General features: G+C 33.7%; 1 protein-coding gene across 3 annotated transcripts in view; it reads right to left on the minus strand.

The window, feature by feature from the left end:
* Pgant9 (polypeptide N-acetylgalactosaminyltransferase 9) overlaps window positions 1–27,332 on the minus strand; it is a 110,576-nt gene that overhangs the window by 55,155 nt on the left and 28,089 nt on the right. For all 3 annotated transcript variants that reach the window (XM_089702388.1, XM_089702387.1, XM_089702389.1), the window contains exon 2: window positions 24,898–24,957. The gene's annotated coding sequence lies outside the window, so the exon portion shown is untranslated. The remainder of the gene's footprint in view (window positions 1–24,897; window positions 24,958–27,332) is intronic.

Below are 27,332 nucleotides of genomic sequence, written 5' to 3' on the forward strand. Positions count from 1 at the left end.
TCCATAGCGCCGTAAAGTTATATTAACAAACATTGAAATTACGGGCGAATCATTGACGCTAATGTCATTAATGAGCTCGCATGTCATTATAGTGTGCTGTGTAGTAATATAATAAATACAACTTCACGATTTCGTGGTAGTGACCCGTCATTTTCGATTAGTAGTATTAGTTATAGTAAATATCGGTCTAGAACATCATATTATTAACCTATTTATATCTACTTCAATTCAAATTAAGCTTCGTAAAAACATTTCGTAGAGGCATCGCAACAGTTTTACGTTTTTATAACACTCATAATACATTACTTATATTATATTTCGTTAGCATTAATAATTCAGTAATTTTACATAGCATTATACCGTTAATATTGCAGAAATGATTTTAAAATGAAAAAGCAACATCATACATGATAATTATAAAGATTTAAAGAATTTGGCCCCGAAATTCTGTTCATAAAATCGCAAAATTAATTAAGTGAACATTTATAAGCTCATTAAATTCGTTCAAAGGTTTTAATTCGTACGTAAAAAGGAATCCTTATCATAATACCTCTTTGTTACTTTTAAACTAGAAATTAATGATAATATAGAACATTTCGAATGACGGATTTTAATAAAAAAAATTAAGAAAATTCGTACCTAGATATTTTAATGGCATCGTTATAATATGATATCTACGATTGCCTATAATATTATATCAGAAACATACTTGATAGTTTAAACTGTGAGTCTACCTTCTATGAGCAGTAGGTATTTATTATTTAATAAAGAAACTGTCAGATGAAATGATATGGAATGCACAAATTATCTTCTATTATATTTAAAATAACATAGTTTTTAAAGCCATAAGCTTCAACTTGAAAAACCTCACATATACAATACAAAGTGTGATTACCCTTTCTTAAAATTACAAAATATACTTTATAGTTTGAACTAAAGTGTATCTACTTTAAAAAACATGAAAAGAGACAGAGTTCAGACGAGAACTATAAACTGTAACCTCTTGTGACAATTTACCTACATGTTTCATAGCAAGAGCTTGTTTTGCTTATGGCCCCAGTTCGATATTCAGACCAAATGTGAAACACAATATGTATGCAGATTGTATATATAGGTAACTAGGTTTCCGCCCGCGGCTTCGCCCGCGCAGTCAAAGAAAAACCCGCATAGTTCCCGTTCCCGTGGGATTTCCGGGATTACATCATTTTCCCAGGATAAAAAGTAGCCTATGTCCTTTCTCGGGTATCAAAATATCTCCATACCAAATTTCATGAAAATTGGTTCAGTAGTTTAGGCGTGATTGAGTAACAGACAGACAGACAGAGTTACTTTCGCATTTATAATATTAGTATGGATTGAGAAAAAGGTGCAGCCGTTGTACCTACATGAGAGCCATGAAAAATCGTCATTCATGTTATATGTTTTATATCGCTTAGTATGTCATAAACATGTACCTATTTATTACATATTTGATGCTGTAAATGTAAAATATATCATAGATCCTGTATAATATATTAGACGTGTAACTACAAAACTTATGCGTACATACATTATAAATGGAACTGTAGAACTCACTCATAATTCTAATATTTTATTGAAATTTACCATTATGATCGGCGATAAATCTGTAGACTATTATGCAAAACAACATCCACGACCAATTCCAATTACTTTTACGCGTAATAAATTCCTTCGAATTTACGTGACTCAATGTTTACGTCATTATGCCTTTAATAGCACTATTATATTAGTAAAGTTAGAATCGCAATAATAATATTTTATTGTATTCTATTCTTAAATAAATATAGACTATTATTTAAGCATGAACAGTATAACATAAATAATTGATAACATCTTATTTTCGGAATCAGTGCAGAGCGCTTCGCACACCTTTAAAAATTGTCTCAAAGGAAAAATTGGCATCAACTCTCGCGGGCAATTACGATTTATTACTCCCAGCCTTAAAGTCTGCAAGTGTCCGACTTTCAATCTGTACGTGGCTCAAGCACAACCAAACCGCATATCCTGAACCATTCCATTCCGACAAGTCACAGCCACTGAGAGCGAAATTGCTACTGCGAAACGTGCAACCACATTTTCTTTTAAAAACTTTACGCTCGCTGTACGTCGCCATTTTTGTTGTTGGAGATCGTTGATTACTCGTATGTTGTTTTTAGTTTTATGTTGCTTGACAAAAAAATAGAAAAAATGTAGATTAATATTTCCAATTTATTGTGAACCTTTTATACTTATTATATTTTACTACCTTTCCACCCGCGGCTTCGCCCGCTTTGTCTAAAACTTGCAAAATCATAGTTTGCGTAGTTTTAAAGATCTAATAGAAACGCACAGGACGCAACTTTGTTTTATTATATGTACGGATGTACCTAGTGACGTTACCTTATAAATAAGTAATTCGTAAAAATATGTAGCTTAATTTATAATTAATTGAACGTATAAGTGATAAATTTACGTAATTAGGGGTGTTCATTATATTCGTAAGTGGGCGCACCTGCGTCACGCGTGGTAAGCTGTAGGCCCACGCATTGGTTTCAAAGGACGAGACAAAGGAAAGACGTAGGAATATATTACGTACACGCACATTAATTTTATATCGATCAAATTAGGTACTTATTTTTATCTTACAACATTATTTTCCTATTTTAGTAACCTAATACCTACCTACATATTTATAACCGTTCAATTCAACTCACATTAAATGTCAAAAAAAAACAACAAAAAACCGAGAGCCCCAGTAGCATGCACGTTCCGTTCACAATGATGACTCTACCTACTACGCAAAGGTCACAGACTGACAACCTCGCGATGGCACAACCGGCTAGATAGTAGATGCCTATCGTTAAACGTACAATCACTTTGCCATCAAATGCGCTGTTCGATATAAAAGTACAAGTAAATGTGTGAACTTATTGCTTTTAGAAGTGCACACGAATTAACAGGAGGCTGTTCGATATAAAAATAGTTTAATGTGTGAACTTATAGCATTTACAAGTGCACACTAAGTTCATATCACCTAGTTAGTTTATAATTGCAATGGACTTACAATTAAGTGCCATGGCACGATCTAATGTGTTGGAATTTGGCACAAAATGTTTAACTTCACAAAGGTCAATAGCTTACCCTATAAAAATAGTTGCCTTCCTTTCATACGAGACGTTGCTTATTTGGAAAATTCTTGCCATTTTTGCCTTGTTTAGTTTGCTTTCTAAATATATCGAAGATTACTAACACTATTTGCGATTAACCAAGTTTACTAATAAAACATTTTTTCAGTGACGATAGAATCCAGGAAATCATAAGTTACTTAATCTGAAGGTCATTGTAAGAAAAATATAAAACAATACCACATCGCGCATTATTTCTATCGTAACAAATGTCACAATTTTTACTTCATTATCACCATGCCACCTCCAAAGCTCCTTTAAAACATCGCCACACGACATATCGTAACTCGTTTCCATTCTATTTCGATACAGAAGCAGCGGGCTATAGCCGTAACCTTTAAATTCACTGCACCATCTGACACAAATGGAATCTTATTAACACGTTACTTGAATATCGTCACGACTGCGCGGAGGTCATTAACACGTCACGTCACGGTCCGTGTCGACACATCCAATGTTTCCAATGAACGGTTAATTCTAAACGCATTACATTTTTTATTTTTATTTACAGTGTCGTATCACGATCTTTTAATGGTTGTTTATATTTTTTACCTCTGTATCTTGGTAAACGAAAAAGATTACTTAGTTTTTTTTTTTTATTACTCCTTAAGATTAAAGCATTTTATTGAAAGTCGATGTTTACAGCAGATAGCGTACACAAAATGTATTATTTTTAATAGAAAGAATATTCTTTCAATATTTGAAGAAAATAAATAATAAACATCGTGTACTTTGGCACAGCTGATTAACTAAACAGGGCGGGCGGGTGCGAGTTATTGAAGCAAATCATTCGTAAAATAAAAAGTTCCTATACCTAATACAAACCAATTTTTACCATTAAACTATTCGAGCTCCCGGGAAAACCTCAGAACTTATTATAAAACCCTTATAATTCAACCGTCTCACACAAGAGCCCAACTTCCGCGGAGTCAGATTTAGTTAAAATATTATAATTTGCTAGCACATAATGTTCACGGGCCACTCCACTTAATTTTGGAAACGCTCCAAGTGGTCCCGTAATTTAAAAACATCGCAAATCTACGATAGGCGCCTTACACTCGACTCGTTTCCTGTTTTATGGCGAGATTCGCTTACTTACCTCACGGACTTAAAGTGAAAAAGCTTTTACCTGAAACAGAAAAATGAATTATAAAAATAGATTCATAAATAATGGATGCTGTGAACGGATCCAATTAAAACGCTCCAGTTTTGATTTTCTAACTTTAACTACAAAATTTTATGCGACTGTAAATAGAGCGGAATAATGGATGACTAGAAATAACTTTTAGAAGCATAATGTAGATTTGATGGATACAGATATATTGCTCTAAATCATATTACCTTACTCTGCCTGTTTCGAAAGAGGAGATTTTTAGAATACCATACAAACACGAATTATTATAGAACACAAATGTGAAACAATACCCACACTATGCAAGCAATATTAGAGAAAAGTCAGAAAGTCATGGATTAGTCAATTTAAAATAAACCGTTTACAGGATATGTTTATCAGTTACGCCCAACTGCTCAAAACTATTACCACAAACTACACAACTAATATTTATATTATCTAAGGAGGATGCTGCTTCTATTTCAAAACAATCGCCACAAAATGCTTCTATATCCTTTATTCAGATTGGTTGATGTCCCAGCTGATTGACGATAACACGGAAATTTTGTCTACGGTCATTCGATGCTAACAGACGATGATTGCTACTGATAAGACGTAGAAATTGTTACATTAGTTGCTTTAACAATTTGCAGGCAAAAAGCACACAATTCAAACCTCTAACCGGGTCATATAACTTCGTGGGAAAAGCCATTCACTGGCGTCTCATTTCGCGATTCGCCTCCATTGTTACAATGTAAACATTATGACATAATTATTACGTTTAAAGTATAATTTAGAGCGCTGTTTTAGAATGCATAAAACTTTTTATTATTTGTTCTTTTATTATTTTACCGCGGTTCACTTAAAGAAGAGCCATTAAAATTTTATATGCATTTAAATTTGGATTAACAAGTAATGGTAGCTATTTTTGGGTTGTTATGAGTGGGAAGGTAAAATATAGAAATTCGGAAAGGTCAATTGGGTTATTATTATATTATTGGCTTAATACAAATAAACCGTTTAAATTTGACAAGCTATAAATAAACGAATTATAAATAATCTAGTATTATTTAATGTCTGTATTTGTTGTTGTGTTTGAGGTGATTTCGCACTGCGTTAAAGCTTTAGAAAGATAAATTTTAAAGAGAAATAATTTACAAACCTAAATAAATATCTACAGCTGTTATTACATCTCAGTTTATCAATATTTATTAACCAATATCTGTCGTCAAAAAGTTAAGAACACTTAAAATTAATCCACGTTTTCTAGAAATTATTATTACCAGTTCAATTTCATAAATGGCACACATGTAAGTACTATTTTAAAATCTATTTTATTAACATTTTGCCTGCAGCGGTTGTTTGCTTTTTAAGTTGACTGAAACTATTGTTTCACAAAAACATTATTAAAATATCAATTTCAATTGGAGTGAATATTAATTAAAAACTTTCAATATTTATTAATTCAGTGAACTGACAAATTTTATTTGTGTCATGTCAACCTCACTTCGGCGTACCATTTATAACACGATCAAAGTTTTAAAAGTTCCACTTGTATAAAATGTTGAAGAATAACCTTAATAAATACCTTTACTTATGCTATAAAAAGAAATAGAGAACTTGAAAGTAAATGTGCATTGAACTGTTACACATAATATTATAATCAATACTCAATTTTATACAAAAATCTTAAAATTTGTAGGTAGTAGAGAAACAACTACATACTTACCGGATTGTTAATAGTTAATAAAAATGTTAATAACCTGCAATATAAAAGAAAATATATTTTTGAATATGTTATAGTTAAATTACGATATATTCCCAGTAAATAATATAAAATGTCAAGGTAAGGCCGAGCCTGTAACTTTAAACATAAGAAATACAATCCCGGCTGCGTTCTGTTGCTAAGATCTTTGGTTACGCGATATTATCTGTGTCCTTTTTTATGTTGTTTATTCAACAAATCTACGTTTCCTTGTTATATAATCTGCAAACATGCTCACACAAACGTGTTACTTACCATTTTCGAAAAACGGTTTAATTTATGATATCTATTATTTTGTAATTAATGATTTATCAATATCTTCTAGCTAGGTGGTACATCATAGCAAAAATATATTATTGTACATGGTTTCTATTTTCAATTTATTCAAATAATAAACTGGCAAAGTTCTTATTAACTTGCTATTTATTGTTTCCTCTATATCATAGATATCTTACTAATCTATAATGAATCTTCTCGGAGCGTTAAATAATATGAAAAGATCAACTCAAATTTTATTTTAGTTAAAAAAACACTTGTACGTACATATACTAACTATACTTTCAAGAAAACAGCCAGAGATACGTTTCCTAAAGTTTAACAAAGTAACAAGTTACTGCTAACTCGCATCATATTTAGAAGTCATGCAAGAAAATTGCAACATAACAGTACCTATTATCATTATATTTTAGCTGCTCAATAAAACAAACAAGAGTCTCACAGCTATTAAAGTTTTTTGTTGCTTTTACATACTTAAGAGGCACTTTTCGAAGCGACTGCAATCTTTAGAACTCATCAATCATTATGTAGGTGCGTGGCCGTTTATTTACTGGCCGTAGTTATTACGCAAATGATATATTGGTACAATTACGTTTATAATCTAGAACAAAACAATAACAATGATAAAAAATTGCAAAAAAAAACCATTACTATAAAAGCTCATTAAAAATATTTCCATATCGCTCCGGCATGGCGGAAGGCACGGGTGCGAGTCTCGCCTCGTGATCGCATTTTTTTATTTAAAAATTTCTCAAATATAAACATTTATAGTTTACATAATTTATCAGTTAACTATTATCAGCGATGGTTTCGCTACAACTCAACAAAACCATCATAAAACAAGTAATTCAAATAAATATTCCACGACGTCTATTAGAAAGCACTGCTTGCACCCACCATCTCGATCCGTGCTAATACACTATTTACGAGCAATACTCTCGGCGCATTATGCAAAGCAATACATATACCATTAACCTAATCATAATACAATCCAATTGGTTACCAAAGCGTATTCCGTCAGCGGTCCATTCAGAGCTATCGCATCTCATAGATGAGATTACAGCTGCGACGGTGTCTCGGACACGTAGACATCTATCAGGGATATCTTAATCCCATTTCTGTGGGATGATTATATCGTGAAAGACGTGACATGGTACAGCAATTACGTGTGTCACGTATTTATATGTGAATTATATGGGGAAGTGATTAGACGCTCGGATTGAATAGCATTTCGAGCCAGGACAACGGCGTTAATTCCCATGTATCAGAATTTGTAATAATATGGCATATACCATAATTTAATTATACCACTATAAAAACAAAGTGCAGAGGTATCGAAAATTCGAGATAGGATCGAGCGTCCTTAAAAAGGATAAGCACTAAAATTACAGCGCTCTGCTCAGCGCTGCCAAGCTGTCTGGAATCTGGATGGTCATAAGTTTGTGCAGTGCTAAAAATGCTACTCGCCTCAATTCTTCTTTCCCCAAAATCATCAAGAATTAATAAAATTTTGGCAACAACTTTGCATCGCGCAAGCGCACCTTAACCCCTTGACAAAGTGACCCAAAACCGATCAACAAAAGTCCATCGCGCTTTACTCTCTATTTCTTTACCGTTTAGATGCATTTTCCTTTCCACTTGCTCTAATTGAGCCGTTAGTTACATCACCACGTGGCGTATCGGATATGCGCGCATATTTAGTCAAGGCCGACTGGATAGCTAGATCGATTACTATAGCGTAGTGCTATTGTTTTTCTTTTACAGGTCCAGTTAATTGCGTGCACGTGCCGTTATTAATAGTGTGACATGTCTTGGATAGTTTTAATTGAGCACCGCTTAATAGTTTTAATTAAATCTTGTCATACATTGTATAAAACATGTTGATAATATAAGGTAACAAACGAAGGACTGTACAAAATGCATCATTATAGATGCAGCACAAATGATGTAAACAAAGATAAACTACAACGTTGTCAAATCACGACTTAACTTCTGAACCATTAATTAATTGGAAACACTACATTTAAATTTCAATCTTTTTGAGGCTTAAGAAAACTACAATAACACTAACTCCATCTAAATAAACACATGAAAGACACAAATAATAGACATTATTTGGCGGGATCGTTACGAAGCTGCTTATAATACGCCATTCTCCTCGCTTCGTATCCTGGTTCAATAGGGAGTTCATTCAATTGAACCACTATTGTTGTAAAATGGCTCCTAATTATGTGAATTATTGAGTTTGAATTCATTAATTTCCATAATTTGATTAATTTATTACCTACCACTTATAAATATAATTATCTATTTCTATTTGCGTACTCATTAGCAATGCTAACTGTATTAGCGTAAAAATATGATATGCCGTTTTTCCTTTTATGTTGCCGATGCCGAATCTAATCTAATCACAATATTGAATGTAGCGCGCCATAAAAATAAACGTACTAACGGGTCACTAATTAACACAATCAATAGGTTAAATTCATAAAATTCCAATTAATTAAATCATTGTCGTCGTCATTTAAAATTTCAGCACACAAAAAAATGCGTGTAAATACTCCGCCTTTCCGAATATGGATGGATATAAATTTTGCATGTGATAATGATAATAATTACAAAGGCCTACTCAATATGTCTCTAATTTGTTGTTATCCCATAAGCTTACATGAGTCACCGTACATTCACTGTACCTACAGCAGAAATAGATGAAAGAATTCTAAAAATTACCTCGATAACTACTCTAATAACTCCGTATTCCCAAAATACATTTACTCACAAACTCATTCACAACGTTCGCTTTGAATCATAATAAGACACATAAGACATAAAGAACCAAGTACGTACGTACCTATCTACTTTATAAAAATGACTCGCTCATTCACCGTGATTCGTGAAATCAAAATTGTATCATCAAGTGCCTACGTACAGTTCGTACAAATAGAAACATCAGCAAATGCGACGCCTCGTTGAATATTAATAACGTTTTCAAAGTCATACCAACCCCAGCCCCAGTGTGTTGTCGTAAAATATTCTGTGTATTAGTAAACATTTGAATACGTGTATCGGTGTATACCAAAGACGACTTCATGAGAAGATCGATACAATAATCGTTACCTAGTACCTAACTACGCTAGAACCAGCAACACCATTAATTTTTCACGTTATTGTGGTTTGTGGTAAAAATAAGTGTGGTCACCGGTTAGTAATTTATTTTTGCTGCAATACAAATATAACGTTAGAAAATAAGAAGAAGCTTCAGAAAAAGGCATTCACTAACAGAACTGGAGAAAGAATATGAAAGTAGCAATCGTTTTTAACACAAGCCATCGTAGCATTTTTTTATTAGTAAAGGTGAATGATGTACGCGTATTCATTGATAGTTGAAATTCAGTAGAATCCTAGGAATCCGTAAAAATGGCGGGGCACAGGCGAGTCGATAAGCTACCTACATCATTAACTGCTACTGCTACGATCACTCACTTGTTAGGCATCGCGGGGCAAAAATCCTAAATATAAATCATCATTTTCTACACATGCGTTTCAAATATGGAAGAATACGAACGATCTTTGATCGTATATTTTTCTACGTTTGATATCAAATTTTTAACGTAGTTATATTATGTTGATGCAATACATTTAAATTTACCGTGATAAAAATCTAACTATACTTTTTGAATCCAAATTTTATAAAATATTATGAGATAAGAGCCTTGTTAAGCAAAAAATGTTTATGTATCTGTGATCGTATGCTTGGCTTACTTTGAAATTTTCGAAACGTTTATGAAAGCGATTTGAAAACCGTTCATGTATTTCATAAAAAAATATGAGCTAATAACGATTTGAAATACATTGAACGATCAAGTATTCAAATAATCTACGCTTTGAAAACGTGTTTCAATTACCCGTCGTAAACATAGTACACAGAACCACACAGAACTATAAAAACAAAATCGATAGCTTTCTCCAATAGCTAGCTTGTGCTGACGCCAAAAATAATTTTCAAGTTGAGAGCCCAAAGGATTCCAGTTATTAATTTAATTCCCATCGTGGCCGATGCAAGGAGAGGAAGTTTCATAACGGTCGTTGGTTGAACTTTACCGTACCCACTGCACTAAGGCCGACGCCACATTGGCTGACTATAAAGTACTATAAACTAGTAAATATTGCTTAACTTTAAGCTGTTATGTGTTCATTGTTGAGCCACTTAATGGAAACAAATGAGAGAGAAAACAATATGATGCAATGAAAAATTTAATTTTGAAATTATTGTACACGTCAGTTTATTTTAAAGGCTTATAATTGTGTCATAAGCTGCTCGTATTATTAATTATTCTTCTATAAGAAAACAATTATCAATTATACTGTGATTATATTATATTTTCTCTTTAAACAAAATTAGACAAAGCATAATAGTTGGACTTTAAAGAGACAATACATGTCAACGTGAACGCGCCCTTACACGTTCATATTCTTTTATTTCAAGGGACACAATCAAACTGAATTTTCTCTCACAAGAATCTCGTAGCGGGGAACTCAAATGAACATTTCTTACATTTTTAAAATAATTTTCGTTTCATTCGTGACATTTCCCGTCGTGTTCTTTAATTCCTTCCGCGTTAATTTCATAATGATTCGCAGAAATTAACTTTGTAATTACTTATACTAACGGAGCAACAGAGATCTAACAAATTGCCTTTGCTTTGACTAGTAATTTAAATCACTACATAGTATAAAACAAAGTCGCTTTCTCTGTCCCTATGTCCCTTTGTATGCTTAAATCTTTATAACTATGCAACGGATTTTGATGCGGTTTTTTGTAATAGATAGAGTGATTCAAGAGGAAGGTTTTAGTATATAATTTATTCGGTTTAAGACAAAGCGGGCGAAGCCGCGGGCGGTAAGCTAGTAAAGAATAAATCGAGAAAACTATTTCAGCGTGCAGAGAAGAGTGCTGTTTGAATATTTCCGTGTGATGTATATTTTAATAATTTTGCCAACTTCATTACAATATAATAGACCTCTTGTTAATAATAATATAGTCATAGCCATACAATATTTTCAGTATTTTTACTCTTAACAAACTAGTTACACATTTCAATAAGACATATTGTGGTAAATTACTTTTATTTTTCACATTAATCTTATCTAATTCCATTTTTACAAGTAATAGGCACACAAGCATTTTGCAATAATTTATATTACATCAAATGCAGTTAATTCAATGAACTAAATGATAAATGTGTATAACTATATAATGTGTATAACTATACAGGGTGTCCCACTGTTGGTATACTAAGCTCAAAGTAGGTTATAGTTTTGCATACACTGAGTACGTAAAAAATACTTATAAAATTCCAGACGCATTTTTTTTCAAATAGATGAATTCTTAAAACTCTATGTGTACACCCATAACAAGCAACCCGCCCAACTTTTCCACCAGCACGTGAGCTATCGTTTAAGATTATGTTTTCATAGACAAAATGCTCACATTAGAGAAGCGGTATATGCCGGCTGCGCGAAGCTAGAGAAGTAAACATGGATTTTCAGGAAAAATTTTGCAAAAAAATTTTGACGTATTTTTTTTTGTTTAAGTATTTTTTACGTGATCAGTGTATGTAAAACTACAAGTCCCTTCGCGCTTAGTATACCAATAGTGGGACACCCTGTATAGTTATAACATATTTTTATAATTATCAAATTAATTTACGACTTTCATAAGCACTTTCTCTTGTTTATAATTCGGCTATTCACTATGGATATTTTAGTCGTAAAATGTTAATTTTAAACTACGATTTCAATTTGCATAATTTAAATTCACTACATTAGAAATTGGTGATAGCTGGTATAGAGAAAACTAGTATTTACGATATTATGCAAAAATCATTAATATCCCTACAAAGATTATAAATGCGAAAATAATTCGGTCTGTCTGTCTGTCTGTTTCTTCTTCACGCAATTTATCACGGAAATCCCATGAGAACGGTAACTATGCGAGTTTTTCTATGATGCGAGCGAATTTGCAGTTGGAAAGCTAGTTCACAATAAATTTGCAAGCATGCAAATTTTAAAAATTCGCTTAGTGACAATAATATTCAGTCGTCATCAAATTTATATAGAAATTGGCACAAAAATCTCTAAAATATATGTATTTAGTACCTACGGATGTTTTCGCAAAGGATCTGAAGTATTCAAATGAAGTACCGAACACACTGTAAACATGAATTTTAGGGTTGGGTTTAAGAGACTTCAGCAAAAGTTTCTTTGAGAGGATTTCAAACATAATATTAAAATATTAAGTAGTTCAGTCAATAGTTCACCGTACACGTCTACCTTGCCTTGGTTTACTTAGTTTTTCGCTCTAGTTGTGAAATTTTTATTAATATCTGGTTTATCAAGATTAAGAACTTCTATTCGCTAAAATCTATATATTTTATATATAAATGAAACCCGTTTCGCGTTGTCACGGCGTCACGCGTAAACGGGTGGACCGATTTCGATAATTATTTTTGAAGTGAAAACTTCTTTAGCGGCGCGGCGTTGGGTATAAAATCTTGAACTCGCGTCAGGACATGTGGCCTGATCGAAAAAGCGTAAGACGGATTTTTTTTTAGCCCTTATATTCCATGCGTAAGACGGATACTATTCCAAAATATCAAACACTAGCGACCCGCCCCGGCTTCGCACGGGTGCAATGCTGATACAAAATACACTACAGAAAAACTGTGAACGTTTATATATAAAATTAAAAACATAGCGGCCCGCTCGACTCGCCCGATAGCCGGGCGGCCGGCCGCCGCAAACGCTACGTCCCGCAATTTTTAAATCTGTAATATCTTCGAAAATATTCACTTAAATCATACGGTGTAAAGGGCCATATAGATCTATATTAAATGAACAATGTATTCAAGGTATTTAATTGGTTAAGGATTAATGCTGTATTGGTTAAAATCGCATCGAAAATTAGCCATTATTTGTCGTAAAAAGTAAATGACAAAAAAAAGTTATTGTGGGTTATCCATAAGAGATAGACATATACCATCGCGGACTTTTCTGTAGACCTTTTCAATGTGTATAATACTTAGTACATTATTTTGATAAAACTCGTAGGGTTCAGCCTGCGTTTGCAATGTAAGCGGAAAATATGTAAAAAATTACGACATCACATTAGAAACCTCAAAAATAACAGTACTTCTCCAGTATTTAATGGATGTTATCACGGACATATATCAAGATAGACTAAGCGAGTGTATGTACTTCCCGTGTCCAAACTACGATTATGAAACTTACTTGACGCTGGCCTACACTCAGTCCGCGCTTGCAGTTCGCCAAGGAAAGACGTGAAGCTGAATAAAGTAAAATGCCGAATTACGCCGTTATAAACTGTAGAAACTCCACAGCTGTGTGTGGCCGAGTTAGCAGAGATGTTTCCTTCCACCGGTAAGTAATTTTCTAATCAGAATATGCACTATTTATTTTAAAATCAAATAAAGAATATCTGTGGAAAACGATCGTGACAAACACGGATACCAAATCATACGAAATGATTCGGAATACATTGCGGCTTTTACTTGGCACGGTAAAGATCGCGTCGTATGATAACAAGCAATGAATAGCGTCTTCTCATTTTTCTGTTCTCATTTTTCTGTCCAATTTTGTGGTTAGTGATGTTCATTTGATGCAACAGTTCTCGATTCTAATCGATTTTATAATCGAACAGATAAATGATAATTTGAAGGAGCAATTTTTCAGAAAAAAAGGCATAGATTTTTTTTGTCATTTAATACGACTTGACCTAGAACTTTTAAGTATTTTAATACAAAGGTACTAAAAATAAATATTATGACATGGACGCCATTAGTTAAAGTGTCATCTTGGGAGTTTTTTAAGAAAACTCCTTATTGCTTAGACTATGTTTGTTTTTTCAGTTTTCTAAGTAACCCGAACATAAAAGGAAAATGGATCGATGCAACGGGACATAAAGATTGATTGATTGACAGTTTCATTACTTTCTTTCGATGGCCTCTCTAGTACGTAGTACATGGTAACTCAATGGGCATATGTAAGAAAAAGCTAAAACACATTAGTTTACTTGTTAGAATATTAAAAGGTTTATAACTTTATTTTATCATCCCTCTGTCTATGGTAATTATCATTTTTCTGTCTTGAATCGATTTAGTAATCGATTACGATTCATTTATTTGACTACCTCTTAGACATAGATCTAGTTTGATCTGATTTCTTTCGATTTACTTCGATGGGATAGGACGATACTAGAATCGCCGCGCGAGTGGCGGCCTAATCGATTTAGCGTAAAATGAAATTAACATCACTAAAAAGCGCTCGTGACGTCATAACGCGTCAAGGGCAGTACAAAAAATATGACACGCTTGGTTTTCATACAGATCGCGGTACTTGCGTTGTCTACTTATATATACATGTCTGTGGATGTTATTATACTTATAAACCTTCCTCTTGAATCACTCTATCTATTAAAAAAAACCGCATCAAAATCCGTTGCGTAGTTTCAAAGATTTAAGCGTACAAAGGGACATAGGGACATAGGGACATAGGGACAGGGAAAGCGACTGTGTTTTATACTATGTAGTGATGCGGAACGTTAATAATCAAGTTTTCACTTCTGCCGGCACTCCCGGAGTGCAACCCGTCTTTTTTTTTATTATAGTCCTTGAAGTACGAGGATGGTCCTTGTGTATAGAAAATTTAAATAAGTAGGTACCACGGACGAAGCCGGGGCGGGCCGCTAGTATTTTATATATTACATAGATGTTAAGTGATATTATTAACACCGGAATATTTTTTTATTTATTTATTACACTTTATTGTAATACAATCAATAAACAATAAGAAACAATAAAAAATATATATATGGTTCTAGAAAGATGTAGTACAATTGGCGGCCTTATCACTAAGCAGTGATCTCTGCCAGGCAACCAAGCGGTAAAAAAGCGAAATATTTAGTAAATAATATTTTTTGGAAGTAGAATTAGAATTTAAATAACATGAAAATAAAAAAGTATGATACACAAAAAGTACATTATATGCACATAAATAACTATACATACATGTATAATAACTATATTATAAATAACCCTACATAATATATACAATAATATATTATAATAGAAAAATAAATAAATAATTAATGATAATACATACATAAAGCTACATAAAGTATATAAAATATATTCTATACTAATAAATGTAAATGCATATATAATAAATATACTATTCCGAATTAAAGGCTGATAAGAAGAAATGTTTCCGAACAAGGTTTTTAAATGAGGATATAGAGGGAGCAAGTCTAATCTTTAGTGGTAAGGAGTTCCATAGACGTACAGCAGAGGCAGTAAAAGAATCAGCATAGAAGTTTGTGTGTCGAGATGGAGTACTCAAAATAAGTCTGTCAACGGATCGGAGAGAGTAGTTTTCACAGTGTAGAAATGAAAAGTTATTCTTAAGGTAGGAAGGAGTGATGGGATCAAAAAGGATACGGTATAACAATTGAAGGTAGTGGAGATTACGTCGCATGCGAATGGGGAGCCACTTGAGTCGTCTACGATATAAAGATACATGGTCGAATTTCCGAAGGCCAAAGATAAATCGTATTAGAAGATTTTGTAGACGCTCAAGTTTCTCCATGCTCTCAACTGTAATGTCAGGAAAGCACGCATCCGCGTAATCGAGGATAGGGAAAAGGAGGGATTGCGCTAACATAATTTTTGTTGGAATTGGCAAAAAGTTTCGCAGACGCCGTAGAGAACCACATGCAGCATACACCTTTCGACTAATCACTTGTATGTGATGAGACCATGAAAGTGTTTGGTCAAAGGTAACACCTAAATTTTTAACTACTTTGCTATATGGGATGGTAACACCACCAAGGATGATACTAGGCAAAGCACCCCAGTCAATTTCCGAGATGAGATACGGACTGCCTATAATGATGACTTGACTTTTTGCAGGATTGATTTTAAGACCGTACTCATCGCACCATTTGACCACAGTTGCTAGCTCAGCGTTGGTAAAATGAATAGCACTAGGTAAGTTAGTAACGGATGCCTGGGTATAAATTTGCAAGTCGTCAGCATACATATGGTAGAGCGAAGATAAACGAGATGTTAGAGAATTTATAAAAATAGAAAAAAGGAGAGGTGACAACACGCCACCCTGCGGCACACCGGCTGTGACAGCGGCCCAAGAAGAGTGAGTTTCACCCATAAGGACGCGCTGCCGTCGGCCACGCAGGTAGTTATGAAACCAATCAATCACCGAAGTTGGGATGTTAATCAAACGCAGCAAACTCAGCAGTATGTCAAAATCAACAGTGTTAAAAGCATTGCTGAAATCGAGAAGAGTGAGAACTGTGAGCTGCTTATTATCCATCCCTGCACGAATGTCGTCTGTTACCTTGACTAGAGCCGTAGTGGTGCTATGACCGGAGCGGAACCCAGATTGAAAAGGACTCAGGATATTATTTAGGTTAAGGAAAGTAGTTAATTGTTGATGGATAAGGCGCTCTAAGACCTTTGACAGGAACGGTAAAATAGAAATAGGGCGGTAGTCGGAAAATAATTTGGGATTGGATTTTTTAGGTAAAGGTATAATATGGGCAGATTTCCAACATTCAGGGAAGGTTCCAGAAGAAAGAGAGAAATTGAGGATATGTGTAATGGTAGGGATAATTATATCGAGGATAGGGATAAGCATTCTACGACTCACAAGATCACAGCCGGCAGCGTTAGAGGTGATGGACAATATGCTTTTCTTAACATCACAATCGGTGAGTTGACTAAAACAGAACGGAGGAAATTCTGGAGTTGGAAGTGAAGAAAGGTTATCTAAAGTGAGTTGTTTTAAAGTATTATTAATATTAACTGAAGATGAAAAATGTTGATTTAAAAGATCTATATTAACGTTAGAAGAGGTTTGAAGGGGTGTTTTACCAACTCCCAGACATTTTAGAAAGTTCCAAATTTTGAGGTTGTCGCCGTTCTCGACAGATGCGTGAATATGGCGTCGTTGTGCGTCTCTACACAATATGTTGCAACGATTACGAATTGATTTGTATTTTTCCCTGGCATCGTCCGTTTTAGCAGATTTGTATTTGGCCTTTGCTCTAGTCTTCCTGTTTAAGAGAGATTTAAGGTCCGGTGATATCCAAGGAGCTGGTGTATGTTTTCTCTTAACAGGTCGAGAAGGCGCGTGTTTATCATATAAGCTAATAATAAGGTTATTAAATAAGCTAATCTTCCTATCAACGGTATCCGCATCGACGATACCCTGCCAATCACAGCTTTTAGCATCAGCAGATAGCTGACTAAGATCAATTCCAGCAAAATTACGCAGCATGACTTTTGAGGGTTTAAATTTGGGAGGACGAAGGTTATAGGACACATAAATGAGGTCATGGAAGGAAAAGGCATCGGCAGGACATTGACCGTGCTTAGATACAAAATTAGGAGAAGAGACAATAAGCAAATCAAGGAGAGAGGGATTACAGCCGGGAAAGAAATGGGTAGGGTTGAGCGGGAGGGCCTGGAGACTGTGGGAGTTGAGGAGGGAGAGTAACTTCTTACTACGGCTATCGCCTTTTAATAAGCACGTGTTAAAGTCACCCATAAAGATAATATGATCATATTGTGGAGAAAATAGGTCGAGGAGATGTTCAAAATTGGAAAAATAATCGATGGAGAGGGAAGGACTATAGAATACGCCGACAAGGATTTTGGAATTGGACAGGTGGACCTCAAGGAGAATATTTTCGATAGTGTTATTGGAAGGGGGTTGAGGGCTAGAATAGACTAATTTATAGGGAATGTGGGAACGGATATAGATGGCTACTCCACCACCACCCTTCCCAATGCGGTCATTACGGATGAGGTGGAAGCCAGGAAGGATATATGCGGAGGATGGGAGGTTGGGTTTAAGCCAAGATTCAGAGATGAGGATCGCGTGAATATTGGTGGATAGGAATGACGTTAGCATATCAGGAAAATGGGCGGGAATACTTTGCGCGTTGATATGTAACACATTAAAGTTTCTCGGGACATCCAGGAATAGGGAAGATAGGGTTAAGTCAAGAGAAAGCGGGGAGACACTGCGAAAACTATCATCGCCGCTGCTAAGGGAATCCGTAGACGGGGTCGCTAGACAGTCAATAAATTCGGAACTATCAATAGATGACATAATATAATTAATAAATAAATATAAAATATTATATATGTATATATAAGATAAATAAAGCTATATATATAAAAAAAAAATAAAAATAAAAAAGTAAAAATGGAATAAAATAAATATGTCGCTTCAATACCCCCTACTCACCGGAAAAAAAAAGTTACAAAGTTTTTATACATTAATCTCGAAGCTATTATTACACAAACAAACAAATATGCAAACTTAACAAGCTAAAAATGTATCGTGAATGTGTGCCTTTATTTTATTTAACAACAACACTGAATACTAATACTTTTGACAGATACAACGATATGTCAGTTGACACTTGACAGCAGATTGAAAAGAATAATTGTGACATGTAAACAATAATATTTATCTACCGTGTATAAAATTAATTAATTCTAATAAAGTAAGATATTGAACTAGGTATTATAAATTGTAGATATATATATAAAGAAGCATACATATATTAAGAGGCACACACTCAATGGACATAAGAGTATAAAATAACTAAAGACAATATAAGATAAGACGGTTAAAAGACTAAACTAGCTACTATCATTAAAGTTATGTGAGATAAAATAAATAAAAAGAGACTAGAAGCAATAGTTATGAAGTGAAACTTATTTTACTTTAACTTGTCTTCTGTTGCGACCTGCGGCTTTAACATCCTTTGAAGAATCAGTTTTAGGCCCACTGGTACAAGTCTTATTTTCAGTGTCACTTGCAATTGCCTTCAAGTCTGCTATTGTTTCAACACGGTGGCGTGAACCATCCGAGCTAATTACAAAAATGCGACCATCTCTAGTCCAGCATTTTGTGACACCAAATCGTTCTCGAGTGGACATGAAGAGATCATGCCGATGTTTAGTAAGGAACTCAGACATTGTAACTCCGGTACCCTTCAACTTCGCCTTAGCTGACCAGACATCTTGCTTCAATGGCAGACTGTGAAACTTCAAGAGGATGGGCCTTGGCTTGCCGTCCTTTAAGGATCCCAACCTGTGGCAGTAGCTTATGCAATCCGTGGACAAATTAGGAATTTTCAAATGCGTGGACATCAATTCAAGAGCAACACTGATGGGGCTTTTATCTTTGTCTTCAGCTACACCATGAAGCAACAATATCTTCCTACGATTTCTCATTTCTAAGTTGTCATACAATTGACTCAAGGAATCAACCTGTGTTTGTAGGCATTGAAGTGATGTTACAACAAAAGAACGAAATGCAAGAAAATCAGAGGCCAAACGTGACGGTGGACTAGCAAGGGTGGATGTTGTTGTGGTCTTTTGGAGTTCTTGTTGGAACTCTAGCATTCTCTTGTTGAAAAGTTCAGACATTTGTGCTAAAGACTGTTGTATTGCCTCCATAGTGAATGATGATATGAAACTTGTGTAGTGGAAATAGAACCAAAATTGAGGATTAATATTATGGTGCTTTTTATGGAGAATTTAAAAGTATATCCGGTGAGTATTTTTAGGGGCTTTATTATAGCATAATATAATATTTATTCAATAAATCGTGATAAAAATGTAGAGCGTGAAAAAAATGTCGTGCTTACTTTTTGACAGCTACCCCCGAAAAAAAAAAGCTACCCCCGAAAAAAAAAACCTAAGAATATGTTAGTACTACACGCATAAGTTTATAAATTATGTAGTATGCAATGTAATCGAATTGAATATGATTGAAACGTGTATTCAATTGTATAACGAAATCAATACTAAACAGTTATATTACAATACTTAAACATGATGTTTTATAACACGGTTCACATAATAAAATCGATCATTCGAAACTTCAATATAATATATTCATTTTGTTCTTTCATTTCCCTGTTTATTTATCATGCAAACAAGTATGTCATATCCTACTTTAATATATCAGACCTTCTACAATATAATCTATCTACTTTTATTTGTATTATGTAGGTATAGTTAATTTAAAAATGTGTATGAACAAATTAATAAGCTATCTATTGGAATGATAAAACATGGGTGGAACCTATCAAATTCCCATCACAACCAGATTTCGAACAATTTTATTCATCAGTAGCATGTTACTTTTCTTTACTGATGAATCAAATTCTGTTTAGATTACAATTTACAATATATTACATTATACAGAAGCATTTTTACGCAACATAATTAAAAAAACCATCTTCACTCTCGATTTCACAGGTAAGTTCATATTATTATTATAGCCATATACCAACATAAATATTTCGAGTTCCACAAATGACTGGATAATTTCAAGTTTTGCCTTATAAGATCTACTCAGACTGTTTGACATCATTTATTTTGGCCGCGTAATCCCTGGAACGTGTAGCTCATATTATGCTAATGTATGACTACCTTGAAAGCGATACAAAATGTCGTATAATTTTTGTTTTCATAAATATACCGGAGATGAGAGAGGTCTTGAGATGGATCTTGGATTATGTAAGGGGTCACGATTTGACATTTGGAGTTTTTATTTATTAACGCCGATGGAATACATTAGGCCCGTTTGAATTGACGATTTGAAAACCATGAATATTGATACGACGTGAATATTTAATAGAATTAAAGGTTATCGTGGAAATCGAAAGTGATACATATTTTATTCATATTATTTCAAGAGCATATTTGACATGTTTCGGACGGTATTGATCTACGAGTTGTGAATATTAATGATATCTAATTATATCCAGATATTTAGGTATAAATCGCCATCCGTAATAACACCTAACAAGATTCACATCCACTCAAGCAAAAAATATTATAATTACATACCTACCTGACTTTGATTCAAAAATTTCGTTGAATCAAAACTATTTTAGTAACAATGAATTAAAAAGTTACAGTTTCAAACACATTATTGATATAGATTTTATAATCTTCTGAAGCTTGCCGGGAAATTCCCTCCACACCTCAAAGCAAAAAATTAGTCGTTAAACCAATTATAATAACTGCAAAGATTATCTTAAACGGCGTTATAAAGGGTTTTATTTTTACTACTTGATGCAAGAAATTCTTATGAGATGCACGCGGATGCAATTACGTGCTGAATATTCATGCATGACTTCATATAAATATTTCTTACTGTTGTTTTGCGCAACTAAAGGCTCCTACCGACTTACCTAAGTATGGTGACACAGAAGGGGCAGCATTCCTTTTAAATATATAATGTTTAAGAAGAAGCTTTCCAAAATGAAGGATGAACATTGTACTTTTTGAATTTCTAACCGACTTCAGAAAAAGGAGGAGGAAAATCGAATGTATTTTTTGTCAATCGAGTTACTGCATATAAAATTAAACGAAACAGTTATTATTTCACTGTCTCTTTCAGTCCAATAACTGTCCAAATGTAAATGCCTTGTCTTGTTACACTTCTCCATATTCGAACTAACTGCAGTTCTCAACTTTCAAGGATACGAATGCGTCGCTTTACGCACTTTCAATTGTAACATTTTAGAAAGTAACTGAACTGTCCCCCAGAATTTATTATGTTTCGCATTTCATTGAAAATAGCCGACAATACAGGTGAAAAGTGCAACGTTTTTTTTTTTTATTTTTTAAATAAAAACTACAACAAAAAATAAAGACCAGCTAACCATTATTAGCATATCTTATTACCAAAACCATTAGCGTTCTGCTAATAAAAAAATAACCATGCTGCATATCAGATCAGTCACATGTCATAAATTAATATATATTCAAACAAGTTGCAATTAAAATCTAGAACACATGCGTTAAAATAGAAATGTATTTTAACAATTTTATCATGGCTACATAAAATTAGATAAGATTCTCAAACAAAATAAGCAAACAATGGTCACGCAGTATTTCGAAGCCACGATAGCTTTTATTCCATTTAGACGTTTACTCAAACAAATCCTATTCAAAGGTTGTTAGTTGTTACGTCACGAAGAAGCACGATGCAACCGCCGACCTTCTGTGCCTTCACGTCCGGGTCAATGATGGCATTCTTTGTATATGAATAATAAGCCAGCCCGAGAGCTTTATGAAATATAAATTTAATTCTATTTTTAATGTTATTTAAGGCTGACTTACTGCGCTGTTTATAACAGATGCAGCGCTTGTATTCGGGTTAAGTGCCGCCTAAACGTTTTTAAAACCGCCACATTTTCTACGAGCCCGTTGGATTATACCACGGATGAATAACACAAAGGTAAAATGTACAGAAACTAAACTATTCGCAATTAAATAGTTTACGTAACGAAAAAGGCACAATTATTCAAAGTTTTTCTAGTAAGTAAGTCGTTATTAAATTTGAAAATGTTAATTGTTTACTATATTTATACAAGCGTTAAATAGTGAAACTATTGCAATAAACAAAAATGATAAGAAGAAAGGTAAGGGTGTTATACGGGCGCCATATTAGAAAGTGGCTTAAACGTGTAAATATATACGTATGTGCTCATCTTTAACGGCTCATATGCACCGAATTGTATAACCGATTGTGTAAGACCTTTCACCCGCTCATTAAATTAAGCCAGACTAGATCCAACAAAGATAGTTTTCAAAACATGCTAGAATTCTAATATAAATTAGGATAGCAAAAGAACATGACTCGTAATTTTCTATTGTACTCTGCACGATTTTACGGCCTCCATTATTATAGAAAATTGTATTATTCTTGCAAATCATTTCAAGTAGGTTCCTTAGCATATTTATTTCAAAATATTTTACCTGTTATTTATGATACGATATTACGATCCTTTTATCTGTAGGTATTGTAATATAAACTTGCTAAGTTTAAATATCAATAAGCATATAAAAAGTCATCCACGCGATCAACTTTGACTGGGTCACAGTTAAAAATCTCAAAACGAATTGCAAATTATGCAAAAAGTTGTCGCTTTCGTGTGAAACCATGCAATTGTTATTTCATTTATTCATAATTAATTTCTTTGGGATTACTGTTACAACTATATTAAAATACATTGTTTTTAGGGATCCGTAGTCCGACAAGGAACCCTTATATAAGATCGTTCTGTCGGCGACAATATCTAAAGTTTTGATGATGCAAGAAATGTAAAACAGCGCGGTGTCAAAAAATGGCTACGGAACCCTTCTTCATGCGTGGTCCGACGCGCACTTGACCGGCTTTTATTAATTCTTCATCGAAATACACTGTGGCATAAAACAATGTTATATTAATTAACAATGCCAAATGGAATACCTTAAAAGGGTTGAAATATTTTTTTAATCCCAGCATGAATAAAGCACAAAATTTAATTAATATACATAATATATAGCGAATAATAAATCGCGACTTCCCTCGCCCCACACGCGCACATGTTTTCTCACTTAATTAAATTTTATTTTCATTTCGTTTCAGTAAATCTTATTCTAACTCCATTTTAACCTTTGCTTTTACTTATTGACTTTATAACGAGTGTGTTTTGTGTTCATTTTGCTCACTAATTAAATTTTGTATTTCTAAGCTGAAGAGGCGAATTAACAATTTGCTAAGGTTGTTGCTAGTTTTAATTAAATGTTATTGCAATTAATTAAACAAGTTGCGAGTCTCATAGATAATATGATATATTCCCTTGAAGGGTATTTATTACCTATTTAGTATTTACACTTCTTCTTGTATTACTTATATGCTAATAGAATAAGAGATATAAAGTAGAATATATGTATAATAAAAGCAACGCATTTATTGGGTATTTTTGTTCCTTAAATAATTAAGGAAGTGGTGGCCCTTATTACCTACTAGTGTAGTTTCCAAAATATTGGCATCCGAAATGCTCGATTTATTATTCGTCGCACTCATAATGTAAAAACAATTCAATGTTAGAGAGATATTAATATTTACTGTTATCATGTTATCTAATAATGCAAACAGCGAGTCTGCCAGTTGACTAATTTGACACACAAATAATATTTACAATAGAAATGTGAACAGGAAAGACACTGATTGCAAAGTATACCTACTTATTTAAATACCTGATATATATTTTGAATTGCATATTATTATTTATTAAGTCAGTAGGTACTTCGGCAATTTTTCAATAAAATTTTGGGAAAGGAGTTTCACTGAATAATTGTGAAATGAAATATGAATCGATCTTTGTTCATCTAGGAACCTGGAACACTATAAACTTCTAGGAAAAAATAACACATTCGTACCAACTGTAGTAGTATAGAAGGTATATATGATCACGATTTATCAAACTGACTCAGTGCACATTCACGACATTTTATATGGTACATAAAAAGCTTACAAAGTAACCAATGACACAAATCATTGAGTTGTATCCTGCAAGCTAGTGTCGGTGTTGGCGAATCGAGCGCAATTTGTTTTAATCTCCGGAAACATAATAGTAGCTAAATAATTACTCTATGTACCTTTGAAGCTGTGAATCGATAAGCTCTCGGTGGTTCTAGAAATCAGGGTGACGAGCGTGTCTGTAAAAGAAGAAATACGTAGAAGTACGAAGTACGAAGAAGAAGTACTTTATAATATATATTATATATATATTATAAAGTTTATATTTACAAAAAAAAAACATAAATAATTATTAGTGTACATTTCCCAAAACGTTATCTAATCTAAAACTAAATAAATCTTGCTTTGAAGCAAGTAGATAACAATTATCAATATAAAACATTCCGACATGTAGCATATAGGCAGATAATTAGGTACCTTTTTCAATATGTTAGAGATCATCTACGGTATAAAACGTAGGTACTCAGAATATTTAATCGAAAAAATAATACATCCTGCCTCCTCCTTTTTATTTCTTAACCTTTAAAGTTTAAAGTATACAGGATCCTGCGAATGCAGAAGAGCAAAAAGTTTTATAAAATGCATGCCACTAAATAGTTTATAAAAGGGCGGATGGTATAGGTACATGTAATAATTATTAAAACTAGTTACATGGGTGATAAAAATAACATACACATCCGCTTTAGATAATTAATTTCCAACGTCGAGGTATAAAGTCATTTCATTACGATAATTTTGATTGGAATAATAACGATAAAATGAGTTTACATTTAATTTTCTGTAACCGTGCACATTTTGACGGTGTGGATTTAGTATTGAGAATTCTTTATCATTGTTCAAAGTAACTTGTAATTTTCTCACACCAGCTCCATTCATATTCAATCTGGATCTACAATGACCTCGTTAATTAAACCGTACTAGTATATTTAATATATTATAATTTCCAATACTACCTACATAATCTTAATAAATCAATTGCATAATATTGAACAAACAATCATACATTTCTCGCAATCATCAAATCAGGGAAAAGTTTTGCAGTACTTCAATCTCTTCCTAAAAAACAAATGAGTAAACCGCACCATAATCTGCACAATAGAAAACATGTCTTTCAATAACCAAGGAGGAAATAAAACAATCGTCGCATCCTTACATAATTCGTTAGACGAGCATCATGTTCTCGCGAAATACGTGATCACACGCGCCATGGGATTTATTGCTAAGGCGGAAAAAAACATCGTCTACATTACGTAGACGCACTGCGTATATTGCTTGTTAGTTACCTACGTAGTTACGTACGTATCCCACTCCGAGTGTTAAATTGAAAAATGTACAGAAGAGTTAACATCTGTCAATGACAGCAACGAAACGTACTTAGCTATTTCGCGCGATACAGATGGAACAAAATTAATTGTGCTCGTACGTCAAATACGTGGAAACGCTTGTGTTATATAGAAAGATTAATTTCTCTAATATTGACCGTGATATCGAAAAACGTAGAAGCTCTAGTAACATAGTTACATTATACATATTATCAATACAATTTTATCAGTATATACAACTATAATATAAATATTATTTGTCGATGAAATTATGAAATCGTTAGTGGACATAATTATATCATCATAATTCCTTGTACACTCAGAAAATATATTTCACCTACAAAAGCAATCTACGAAAAAAAAACACACTGCATATAAAGTTGCCATTTCCACTTTTATAATTCTATACAACGTGATTCGTACACGCTAACGAAGTGTCACAAGTGGTTATTTAATCATTAATAAGGTTACACTCCTGTTCGTTTTCATGAAAGAAATTGTAACAAATGCGTTCCTTACGGGTCAGCGAGTCACGACACGCGCGGATGTGGGTCAAGTGTGCCAAGTCGATACACTGACTGTCTAGTAAGCCCATTTCGTTTTATAACAAATAAATTGCAAATAACATTCCGAATTGCGCGCGTGTAATGAATGCGAAAGTATCGTTGCGTAGAAATCTGAATGTAGGCGTTTTTTATCAAGTGAGATGGCATGATTTTGAAAGGTTTTTCCTCGAACTTGACTACAAGTTTATTATCGTTTTCTATTGGATTTTTAACAGCAAACATACTAAAAATTAAAAAAGATACAATAGACGTTTAAACCCATTAACAATCCCATACAGCACAAGTTAATAACGCCATTTCAAGCGACGACAGCGCATCAAAAAATTAATAACTCACGAAAGAAGCCAAGCCGTACCTTTTCAAATCGGAATGGCGGACCAATAACGTATCGGGGTATCATCAGTGAATTGTAGAGGACACGAAAGGTCACAGTTGAGGCGAAAGCACCGACTTTCGCTGCACGATGACTCGGCCAAGTCGCGCCAAGCCTTAATGTCATAGACGAGCGACCGATGAGAGCTTTGACGTATAATTTGTACCAAATCATTATTCACTTTCAAACGCTCTTCCTATTTCTTAATTCGATTGTGTCGGTTCTTATGTGCGGTTTTAATGAACGATTTTCCCAGGGACGTTATCAACTGTGTTAATTGTTAGGTTTTTTTG

The sequence above is a fragment of the Colias philodice genome, chromosome 13 (assembly GCF_061535455.1).
Source record: "Colias philodice isolate Cphi_HAF_F1 chromosome 13, ilColPhil1 Martin Lab GWU primary, whole genome shotgun sequence".
Lineage (NCBI taxonomy): Eukaryota > Metazoa > Arthropoda > Insecta > Lepidoptera > Pieridae > Colias > Colias philodice.